General features: G+C 39.7%; 1 pseudogene; it reads left to right on the forward strand.

Annotated features, from left to right (window-relative positions):
- Positions 1-6,317: 6,317 nt before the first annotated feature.
- LOC142461986 (small nucleolar RNA SNORA57) lies at positions 6,318-6,438 on the forward strand (annotated as a pseudogene).
- Positions 6,439-10,491: the final 4,053 nt, after the last annotated feature.

A 10,491-nucleotide genomic window follows, 5' to 3' on the forward strand; every position in this document is an offset into this window, starting at 1 on the left:
AAGAGACAATTAAAAATGTAGTACCCTTTCCAATAGCCAAGCACAAATTGAAATACCTAGGGATATACCTGACTAAAAAAACAAAAGATTTGTATGAGGAGAATTATAAAAAACTACTTCAAGAAACCAAGAGTGACCTCAAAAAATGGAAGAATATCCCATGCTCATGGATTGGCAGACTGAATATAGTAAATATGTCAGTTCTTTTCAAGGCACTATATAAGATCAACGCTATCCCGATACAAATACCACCATCCTTCTTCAAAGAATTGGAAAAAACAGATTACCAACTTCATATGGAGGGGAAGAAGCCCAGAATTATCATAGAACTCCTCAAGAAGAAGGACAAAGTGGGAGTGCTTGCTCTACCTAATTTTAGCACCTACTATACGGCCACAGTAGCCAAAATAGTGTGGTACTGGCATAATGACAGATATTCAGACCAATGGAAAAGAGCTGAAGACCCAGAAATAAAAACAGCATACATGCAACTGAACTTTGATAAGGGTCCAAAAATATTAAATGGGAAGCAGATGCCATCTTCAATAAATGTTGCTGGAAAAAATGGATATCTACCTGCAGAAGAGTGCAGCAAGACGCTTACTTCACTCCATGCATGAGAATAAACTCAAGGTGGACCACAGACCTTGAGATAAAACCAGAAACACTTAGGGCCATTAATGACGGAACTGGGACAAACCTGAGAACCTTGGCAGAGGGAATACATAGGCTATCAGAAATAGGGAAGGATACAAATACAGAGGATTCACAATAGACAAGTGGGATATACTGAAGATAAGACATTTATGTACATCAAAAGAATTCACTAAGAGAGTAATAAAAGAGTCTACCAACTAAGAAAACATCTTTAGCAATGACACATCAGAAAAAGACCTTATTACTAAAATCTACAATACTTTGCAAGCTTACAATAAGAGAAAAACTAATTGCCCACTGAGGAGGTGGGCAAAGGACCTGAACAGTAGTTTCACAGAATATGAAATCCAATTGGCCAATAAACATATGAGAAAATGTTCCTGATCATTAGCCATAAGAGAAATGAACACCAAAACAATGATGAGATATCACCTAACACCCTCAAAGATAGCCCAGTGCAAAAAAATCAGAAAGCCACAAGTGTTGGAGAGACTGGTGAGATAGGAACTCTCATCCACTGCTGGTGGACCTGGAGGTATGTACAGCCACTATGGATATTGATTTGGCGATTTCCAAAACAGACAGAAAATAAGGTACCATATGACCCAGCAATCCCCCTACTGGGCATATATCCAGAAGAGGCAAGAATAAAACCACCGCCAGACATCTGTGCTCCCATGTTCATCGCGGCACAGTTCACAATCACAAGGAGTTGGAAACAACCCAAATTTCCATAAACAGATGAATGAACTAACAAACTGTGGTACATACATACAATGGAGTACTATGCACCGCTAAAAAGCAGTGATGAACGCATGAAGCATATTGCCGCATGGGAATAACTGGAGGATGTCATGCTAAGTGAAGTAAGCCAAGCACAAAAGGACAAGTATAACATGAATCTGCTGAGGTAAGTTTATATAGATAGATGATGATAGATAGATAGATAGATAGATAGATAGATCGATAGATAGATAGATCGATAGATAGATAGACAGATAAAGAGACACAGAAAGGTAAGTGCAAAAGGGGCACAGGGAAAAAAGCTACTGTATACAAACACTTCAGGGCTGAGGTCCAGGTAGTATGGCACGGGCCAGACCAAATCCAGGGATACATATGGTAGCCAACTGCTATAGTTTATTGTGCCAGCCTGGCCGATAAACACAAGTAGGGTTAACTGAAGGGCAGAGGGATAAATGGCTCAGTGAGCCTCACCTTGGTTGTTCTGTGCCTCAGTTTAAAGGGGTACATTACCTGTGGGATGCCTAACCTGTGGACTGTGTCGCTGTAAGTTGAGGTCCCTTTAAGCCCACACGATTGGAATGTTCATCTCTGGAGCTGGGGACTGACAGTTGATGACAGCTGTTTGCTGTTTGCTGCCTAGGTATATATAGCCCAGCTCTCTCTACAGAAGGGGACTGGCACCTGGCAGCTCTCAAAACTTGAAGGACTGCTAGTGTCTCACTGCTTTATAATTTAACTGTTAATTTCTTGTATTATCTATCTGTATATTATTTAACGGTTTATTTCTTGAATTACATATCTATCTTTATAAATATATTTATATATAATTACTAGCAATCTGGTTTGTCTCTCTAGAGAATCCTGTCCAATACACCAACTAAAAAGGGAGTGGAGGAAGGAAAGTGGAAAGAAAAAAAAAGATGTGTGATAGGGGAATAGGGCACTGACCCAACCAAGGGGAGGGATTTGTTTGTGTCTCCACAGGGAAAGAGGGACCAGATGTAAAGCCAGTGTCAGATGAATGCAGTGCACCAGCAAGGAGTGGGGAGCTAGTGGAGGGCCCTGAGGGCTCGGCCTCCATACCAACTACATGGACAACTGCCCAGCACCCCAGAAGAATTTACTTGAGAGGACGGCATTGAAACTGCAGCTAGGGGAGAGGGGCATGTCTGATCAGAGCAAATGGGAGAAAATGAAGTTGGAGGAAGGGAGAGTGGAGCAAATTTTGGCCCATCAGGCATAGAGGACGATATCCCCACTCTGAACAGCCAATGGACAGAATGGACAATATGGCTGATCCCACTACGAGACATCCCTTGATGGCCCAGGACCCTAAGGGGGAAAACACTGGAGACTCAGTGTCGGAACTGGACCAGACCGACCCTGTGACACCGAGGTAAACCACTAAAAGTGTGGGGCAGAGCAACCATGGGAGCACAGCAGGGAGCCCCTGAGGGAATAAAAAGGACAGATTCTGGGGCCAAAGCATGGTACCCCGGGGACCTGACTGAAGACACGCCTAGAGATAAAAAATCAGACTTCAATCTATTTACAGGTTTTTCTTTCTTTCTAAAAATTTTTTCTTTTAATTAATTTATTCTTCTATGGGTAATTGGTTTCCTTTTTTGTTGTCATCGCTGTGTTTACACACATTGCCTATCTTGCTATGGCTTCATTTTTGGTGCATATTATTACCTCTACAGATCTATCTAGATAAGATAGACTGGATGAATAGTCTGGGGAGAAAATAAGGGGACCAATGGTTCTGGGGGGACACGGGAGAGGGGGAGGCAGGGGTAAGGAGGTGGTGCTGACCAACCCAGGCATAGGGGAACAACAAGTGATCCAAAATCAGTGGCAAGGAGGGTGTGAGAGGCCTGGTAGGGATTCAACAAGGGCAAGGTAACCGAGAGAAATTACTGAAACCCAAATGAAGGCTGAGCATGATAGTGGGACAAGAGGAAAGTAAAAGGAAATAGAGGAAAGAACTAGGTGACAAAGGGTATTTACAGGGGTCTAAAGACTGGAATGTACATGTGTAAATATATTTATATAAGAGTGTGGGGAAACAGATCTATGTGCATATATTTTAAAAGTTTAGTACTAAGGCAGCAGATGGACATTGGGCCTCCACTCAAGCAATTAGTCAATGCAAGAACACATTGTTCTATTAAATTGGCATTCCCGGATGCACACTTTTCCGACACCATTCTTGAAGAAAAATGTGTGCATAAGCAAATGTGGTGAAGAAAGCTGAAGGTACCCGGCTATCAAAAGATATAGCATCTGGGGTCTTAAAGACTTGAAGATAAACAAGCGGCCATCTAGCTGCGAAGCATCAAAGCCCACATGGAAGAAGCACACCAGCCTGTCTGACCATGAGGTGTAGAAGGGACCAGTTATCAGACATCAAAGAACTAAAAATCATATCAGTGGGTTCCCACCTTCCTGATAATGATCAATGAAGACAAACGTGTGCATACGCAAATGTGAAGAAAGCTGATGGTTCCTGGCCATCAAAAGATATAGTGTCTGGGGTCTAGGAGGCTCAAAGATAAACAAGTGGTTCTCTAGTTCAGAAGCAACAAAGCCCACATGGAAGAAACACACCAGCCTGGGTGACCATGAGCTGTCAAAGAGACCAAATATCAAGCACCAAGAAATAAAAAGTCATATCATTGTAAATGTGTGAGTGCAGAGTGGAGACTCAAAGCCCTTTGGCAGCCAACCAGACACCCTCTTACTGAAGGATTGTAGGGTGGAAACGAGCCAATCAGGTGGCAGGTTAGCAACGAAGAAACATATAACTTTCCTCTAGTTCTTAAATACTCCCCTATCATGATCCCAATTCTACCTTACAAATCTGGCTAGACCAGAGGATGTACATTGGTACAGATAGCAATTGGTAACACATGGAATCCAGGACAGATGACTCCTCCAGGACCAGTGGTGAGAGTGGCGATACCTGGAGGGTGGAGGGAATGTGGGGTAGAATGGGGGAACTGATTATAAAAATCTACATATAGCCTCCTTCCTGGGGGATGGATAGCAGAGAAGAAGGCAGGGGGAGACATTGGACAGTGTAATATATGACAAAATAATAATAATTTGTGAATTATGAACAGTTCATGAGGTAGGGGGGAGTGGGGAGGGAGGGGGAAATCAGCAGCTGATACCAAGGGCTCAAGCAGAAAGCAAATGTTTTGAGAATGATGAAGGCAACAAATGTACAAATGCGCTTGACACAATGGATGGATGTATGGATAGTGATAAGAATTGTATGAGCCCCAATAAAATGATTTAAAAAATAATCCTAAATGTATATGCTCTTGATTTACCAAGTTCAATGCATAAGTGATATTATAAAAAGAAAGAAAACAAGACCTATCAGTATGCTGCTTGCAAGAAACAGACCCTGGACTCAAAGCAAAATATAGTTGAAAAATCAAAGCCTGGAGAAAAATTTCTCAAGCTAATATTCACCAAAAAGAAGGCAAGTGTGGAAGTAGTAATACATGCTTCCAATGAAACTCACTGCCATCAAGTCCATTCCAGCGCACAGTGACCCTGTATGTAGACCTGCCCCTGTATGTTTCTGAGACTGTAAATTCTTGTGAGAGTAGAAAGCTCCATGTGTACTCTCATGGAGTGGTTGGTGTTTTGAACTGTTTACCATGTTGTTAGCAGCACAACATGCTGCTACTACACCACCACGATTCCTGCCCTCTGAATGAAAGATCCTCAAGATACCTTAACCAAACTATTACAGGGTTGAAGAGAGAACAAAACAGTAGAGCAATAATAATAGGGGACTTCAATACTGCACTTTCAGGGAAAGAAACTCAACAAAGACAAAGAAGAAATAAACAACAGAATTAACAAATTTGATCTCCTAGATATATAAAGAGCACACCACATCACAGTAGCACAGTATACATTATTTTCCAATGCATATAAAATATTATTAACAACAGACAATATGCTATTTCATCAAGCAAGTTTTAATAAATTTTAAAATATTGATATTCTACAACCCATCTCCTCACACCACAGTTCTTTAGAGCTAGAAATCAACAATAGAAAGAACAAAGGCAATAAATCAAATGTATGGAAATTGAACAACACACTATTTAGAAATGACTGAGTAGTAGGTGATATTTAAAAATTCCTTGAAACAAAATGAGGATGAAAACACAACATACCCGAGCCTCTGGGACAAGCAAACACAGTTATCTGAGGGAAATTTATAGCATTCAATGCACTATGGGAAAAAAATTGGGGAAACCAAAATAACCACCTTAACACTGCATCTTCAACAGATGGAACAAGGGTAACAAAATAAATCTTCAACCATCAGGTTAAAAAATATAAAACTTAGAGTAGAGAAAAAGGAAAGTATAAAGCAGTAGAAAAATCAACAAGACAAGGTATTATTTTTGAAGGTATTAATAATATCAAGAAACCATTTGAAAAATTAACATAAGAAAAGAAACAGAATATGCAAATATAAATTAGAAATAATTAGCATATCACAAGAGAACCTAATGAAATAAAAAGAATAAAATATATTATATGAAAGAGGTTATGGCAACATATTTGAAAACCAAGTTGAAATGGATAAATTTCAGAAAACATACCATCTACACAAATCAACAGACTGACATAGGAAACCTCAACAGACTCCTACCATAAGAAGAAAAAGATCAAGTCATTAAAATGCTTCCAACCAATAGGAATCCACTTTCAGATTTACTATGGATTTCTACCAAGTGTTTAGAGAAGAGCTGACACCAATTTTACATATATTATTCCAGAATATGGAAAAGGGCAACAAACTGCTTAGCTAATATTATGAATCAAGCTTAATTTTGATACCCAAATCAGACAAAAACACCACAAGATAGCAAACTTACCCTCCATTTCTTGGCGGGGCCCGGGCGTGCAGAAGGAGCGGACTCCGGTCCCCTCGGCGTCATGTCTTCGGTGAGGGCAGCTGCCCATCTGCTGGTTCTATCCTCAAGTGCCGGGACAAGGGAAAAAAAAAAAAAAAGGATAGCAAACTAAACACTGATAACCCTTAAATGGCAAAATGGAAACATTCAACAAAATCCTGGCTAATATAATCCACCAATCTATCGCAAAAAGCATACAATACAATAAAAAGTGATTTTGGTAGTTACATAATCTGATGTCAATTAGGGACTTGATAGGATTAAGAGTGAAGGGGTGGAGTCTAGTCTTGTAATCAGACGGAGGCCAATGAGGCCTCTGTGTGAGCATGACCTTCTCCTGAGAATTCTGGGAATTCCTGAAATTTCCTCTTTGAAGGTGGGAGAGAGATTCTCTCTCTCTCACCTCACTTGCTCTGAGACATCCCTGAGGAGAAGCCACATGGATTTACCGCGATGAAGCTCTGGGTGCTGCAGAAGCCATGTGGAGACCCCTGCCAGTGCTGAGATGCTTACAATGCCACTGGATCCAAAGGTTTTCTTTCTACCTACTGGCCTGTGATTGTCCTGCATTTGGTGTCATTGCACATTGAGATAGTTAAAGTTTATTGTGCCAACCTGGCTGATAAACACATGTGGGGTTAATTGAAGGGCAAATTGATAAATGGTTCAGTGAGTCTCGCCTTTCTAGTTCTCAGGTCTCTTACTTTCTGATGGTCAGAACAGGGTGCAGCTGCCTTAGCCAGTTCCCTGCTTCAGCTGGAAGTGCTCACTTCCTGTAAGACATCCCCGGGAAGAAGCCACATGGAGCTACCCTGATGCAGGTGTGTGGAGACCCCTGCCAGTGCTGAGATGCTTACACATTCACTGATTCAGTTTCCCCCCTGCAGTTGGTGTCATTGCGTGTGTTTTGTGAGATGGAGGAGGACTTTGTGGATTGGTGTTGGACATATGGGTTAATGTTGGACTTGTGTGCTTGGGCAGCATTGGGTTGGGATGCTTTATTGATGTGCACTTACCCTTTATATAAAACTCTCTCTTACACACAAGTTTCTGTGGATTTGTTTCTCTAAAGTACCCAGACTAACACACACGTCTATTGTGAGTCTCAAGGGAACTTTATAGATTGTTACCAGACATATGGGCTAATATCAGACTTATTTGCTTGGACTGGACTGGGTTGGGATATTTTCTTAATGCACAATTATGCCCTACATATATTAATCCATTCCAATTTTATAAACAGTCCTTGGTAGTTGCATCCTCTTCATTTACCATATGAAGAAAGGGAGATATAGAGATGTTAATTAGCTGAGTCACACAGAGAGTAAGTGGCAGTGCTAGGATTTGAACTTGTACAGTTTGACTCCAGAGAGCATCTACTTCACTATAGCACATCACCATTGATTCTCGCTCTGTTTCAGTTTTCACATCTCCAACTTGAGGGGATTGAATTAAATATTCACTAAAGTTTCTTCTAGCGTTAGAAGTACTGCTGTTCTAGGGCAAGACGCTTCTAGGAGCGATCCTTAAATTAGTTTGTGTGGTAGTGACCTGAAATCAGTGAGCCCATCTCAAATCCTCTCTACATTCGGTAGTCCGTGTCGCTTGGTTGTGGCCAATACATTGGTTATCAAATTTGAACAGATTTATCCAAAGGATAAAATTGTCAATTTAAAAGAACTCCAGGTGCCCTTGATACACACATACACACACACACACACACACACACACACACGAGATGGTGCTCCGAATTGCCATGATAAATTAAAGAAGGAATAAATGATCTCTGAGTGGACCTCACCATGGCCCACCAAGCCCCGGGCTGACATGTCTGCTCAGAGCAGCCAATGCATAGAGAGGACCATAGGCCCTACCACAAGACATGACCTACCATCACTGACCCATAGAACTACAGGGGACAGCACTGGAGACACTGTGCAGAAAGTGTGCCTGGTCTGCCCCATGCAGAGTGGGGAGAAATGTGAAGGGAGTGCAACTGGGGAGCAAAGGGGGCACAGTACCCAAGTTCCAAGGAATCCCAAAAATAGACTTCTGACTTGGGGCACAGGGCTTGGGACATCATTGGACTTGATCAGAAAGCATATGTAAGGGTCAGCAGACAGACCTGAAACCAAAACAAACCAAAAAAAACCCCACTTCTTTTTTTAAAAAACATTTTATTAGGGGCTTATGCAACTCTTATCACAATCCATACATATACATACATCAATTGTATAAAGCACATCTGTACATTCTTTGCCCTAATCACTCTCAAAGCATTTGCCGTTGCATCAGGTCCTCTTTTTTTCTTCTTTCTTATACACATATGAGTTTCTGTGGATTTCTTTCTCCAGTCTATCTGCACTAACACAGTGATTCCTACCAGATACACAGGATGGTTCAACCTTAGGAAAACAATAAATGTTGTACACCATATAAACAGTAAAAAAGAAGAACCACATGACATATAATTGACACAGAAAAAGCATTTGACAATATCCAACACCCATTCATGGTTAAAAAAAAAATCAGACCCAACAAAATAGGAATAGAAGAGAAATTCTCAACACAATAAGGATCATATATGAGCAAAAATCAACAAACACCTTATTCATGAGGAAAATATCCGAAGTATATTCCTAGAAAATACGAAGTTGACAAAGAAGCCACTATTCACAACTCGTATTCAGTAGGTGCTAGAAGTCTAAGCCAGAGTTTTATACTACAAAAATAAATCAAAGAAATCCAGATTGACAAAGCAGAAGGGAAATTTTCACTATTTGAAAATTATGATTTTATTTGTAGAAAATCCCAAAGACTCAAAAAATATTAGAAAAGGGTGAAAGATTTGGCAGTGTGGCAGGAAACAAGATTAGCACAGAAAAATCAATTGGATTACTGTATACTAGCAAAGGGAGCTCTGAAAAAGAAATCAAGAAAACAATACCACTTAGAATAGCCACAAAAAAGAAAAAAATACTTCATAGTAAATAGCCACAGTAATCAAAACAGCCTGATATGCTTACAATAATAGTACCACAACTCCTCTTCAACAAAAAAACAAAAAAGAGTACATTGGAGCAAGATAGTCTTTTCTATCTCTTCTACAAAGAGTTCTGGCAAAATTGTATCTCTCTCTCTCTACCGAAGAATGGAACAGGACCAATAACTCAACTCCATATACAAACAAAATCTCAAGAACTTAATAAATGTTAATCCCGGAACTATAAAAACCATCAATGAAAAAATAGGACAAATTTAGGGGCCCTAGGGCAGAGCATCTTATCAAATATAAGGAAGGAACCCCACATTAATAAAAGACAAAATGGACTGGGGTCTATTGAAAATAAGACATTTATGTGCATCAGAAACACCTAGTTAAGAGTAAAAAGAGATCTTATGGACTGGAAAAATTTCTTTAGGAATAACATGAGTCAAGGGACTAATCTCTAAAATCTATAGAAAACTGAAATGCCCCCACAAGACAAAAATGAATAATCCAATAAAAAATTAGCAAAGGACATGAACAGAAAATTCGCCCAAAGATGCATCCAAATGGCTAACAAATATATGAAAAATACTCATGGTCATTAGCTCTTCAGGAGATAGAAATCAAAACAACAATGATATATCACCTTATACTGATAATGACAATCCAAATAAAAAACAAACAAACAGATAAAAAGGAAACAACAAATGCTGGAGCTGGTAAGGAGAGTTTGAGAGTACACTTTGCTGGTGGGTCTGTAGATACATACAACAGTTGTAGTAAGCTATATGGTGCTATCTAAAATAACTGGAACTAGACATTCCATATGGGCCAGGAGTACCTCTGGAGGGCAAATTGTATTTCCATAAGCACCTGTTTCTATAATAATTCATTATATAAGGATGGATTCTAAAAGCTTAATTTTTCTTTTTATGTGCATATGAAACAAATATTAATGAAAAAAAGACTCCAGTAGAATAATTAAATTAATTTAAAGCAAAAATCTCCCTCATTATAAAAGTTTGCAAGATAGTATGAACAAAAGATACCACACTCTCAAGTAGTATTCCTTGAAGCAACAAAGTGTTCTTGCATTTTATTCATTTATATTTCCTGGCATCAAAAAAGATGTTAATCGTATTTTCT

The sequence above is a fragment of the Tenrec ecaudatus genome, chromosome 11 (genome assembly GCF_050624435.1).
Source record: "Tenrec ecaudatus isolate mTenEca1 chromosome 11, mTenEca1.hap1, whole genome shotgun sequence".
In the NCBI taxonomy this organism is placed as follows: domain Eukaryota; kingdom Metazoa; phylum Chordata; class Mammalia; order Afrosoricida; family Tenrecidae; genus Tenrec; species Tenrec ecaudatus.